This window comes from Rhinolophus ferrumequinum, chromosome 6, assembly GCF_004115265.2.
Source record: "Rhinolophus ferrumequinum isolate MPI-CBG mRhiFer1 chromosome 6, mRhiFer1_v1.p, whole genome shotgun sequence".
NCBI lineage: Eukaryota > Metazoa > Chordata > Mammalia > Chiroptera > Rhinolophidae > Rhinolophus > Rhinolophus ferrumequinum.
In genome coordinates, this window is record NC_046289.1 from 77,863,797 (window position 1) to 77,865,938 (window position 2,142).

Consider the following 2,142-nt stretch of genomic DNA (forward strand, 5'->3'; position numbering starts at 1 on the left):
TATTGACAAATTTGTCTGTCTATACCAGTACCATGCTACCTTGATTACAGAAGCTGTATGATAAGCCTTTAAATCAGGTATTATCAGGTATTATAAGTCCTTCAGTTTTATCCTTATTTTTCAAAACTGGTTTTAGCTATTCTAGATCCTTTGCATTTTCACAAAAATTTTATTTTCAATTTGTCAATTTCTACCCCCCCACCCACCAAAAAAAAGCCTCCTGTGATTTTGCTTGGGATTGAGTTGAATTCATAGGTCAATTTATTTTATTTTATTTTATTTTATTTTTACATATCAGTTCATTTATTTGTAAAACTATTTTTATAAGTACATAAATTATAAATTCTTCTTTTACAGTAAGTGTTTCAATATGACTGTAAGAGGGTTCTTAAAACATAACAGCAAGTTCCATCAGCTTACGTCCTTTTACTCTTCTCAAGCCAGTAAAGCTTTGACATTCGGCAAGATTGTTGTATAACTGTCTATTTATATTTTAGAGGAAAAAAAGTGAACACCTCTATTCTTGAGGATAAAAGTTTTTCAAAATACGACAGTAAATCTTGCTAATCTTTTTTAGGTAATTATTGAGCTTTTTATTTCACAGAACATAATCCATCATTTCTGCTTCTTTAAAAATTTGATTCCTTGGATCATGAGGCTAAAGACATTGACACTCAAAAATTTATTACAAGTTTGTTAGTATCAAACTGACTACATTTGAGATTCCTGTCAAAAGTTTTCAAATATAATTCATTTTTTCATGATTCCAATTCCATCTGGGAATCTAGGATACAACCTGTGAGTGCTCACTACATATTTTTTTACTGAAATCTGAAGATTAGGGAAAAAAAATATAATAAATTTACTTAACTGCAACTATGATTTGGACCCAAATGTTAATGTTCACATCATAAAATTTTCTAAGATTCTTATAGATGTAGGAAGTTTAGCAATTTGTGTTATTCTGCAAATATATTATAAATTTAATTTGATTTAACCACATTCCACAGGTTGGATCTGGGAGGGGGGATGTTTTTACAATGTTGAAAGTTTAGTATTTGTTTTTGTAATCCAACAACTTTATCAAAAAATGCAGAAAAGCTTTCTGGTTAGCAGGAGGAAAACATTCCGATGTTGATAAATCCATTGACTATAACAGCCCAGGAAGCGTGCTGAAGGTACAGAAGAGATGTCCCTCTTTGTGTAGCTACTTTGCCAATTCCAGCTGATGACTGTTCATCTACTTTTCGTTTATAACCACTACAAGTGGCTTTCTTTTTCAAGAGTCTCAAACAGCTTCCTGTACCTGCGTGACTAATAGTAAGATCTGCTTTCTCAAGGTCTTCTTTCAATGAATCCTTGTACCTGTAAACATCCAGAGTAAATGATAGTACTGAATGGTTCAGGTCCCACTGTCCCCTACTTATTTGTAAGATGAGTCGGTTGTAACCAAGGCTCTTGATGATAGAGTCGTGAAAAACTGGCCCTGCAAGCAATCTGAGACAAGGCAAAGATTCTGAAAAAGGCGCGGAAAACTTGGACGGAGACCAGTTCACAGCAGGGTTCAGCCTTCCAGCGGGCCACAAGTCCTGAGGAGGCACCACGCCACCAGAAGACAACAGCTGGCCACCCGGAGGTGGGGCGCCTGAGCCGTAGATCAATTTAAAGAGAAATAATATAATAATATTGAGTCTTCTGATAGGTTAAAGAAAGAAAATAGGCCCATAACGGAGTTGCTTATGTTAATCCCCCCACTCCATCAACAAACTGAGCAGTACAGTTTTAGCTCTCCCAAAAATGCAATCTTAAACCAATCAGGAATCATCTGATCAGCACTAGTGAGGCAATTTGTCTGATAGACCCCTGCCATCCGTTAAAGGAAACTGACCTTGCCACAGCCAATCTGTTCTTTTTGCTTAGTAAATCTTGCTGTTCCCCCTCCCTTCTGCTTATAAGTATTTCATTTATACTGTTCCTCAGAGTTCCTTTCTATCTGCCCAACTGGATGCTGCCCAATTCATGAATCATTTAATAAAACCAGTAAGATGTTTAAAATTTACTTAGTTGAATTTTTTTAAAAACATATTACATATAGCTTTTCTCATTTATTTAGGTCTTTTCCAACTTCTCAAGATTATTTTG

At 35.1% G+C, this 2,142-nt stretch overlaps 1 pseudogene; it reads right to left on the reverse strand.

The window, feature by feature from the left end:
• Nucleotides 1–983: 983 nt before the first annotated feature.
• LOC117023196 (UDP-N-acetylglucosamine transferase subunit ALG13 homolog) lies at nucleotides 984–1,375 on the reverse strand (annotated as a pseudogene).
• Nucleotides 1,376–2,142: the final 767 nt, after the last annotated feature.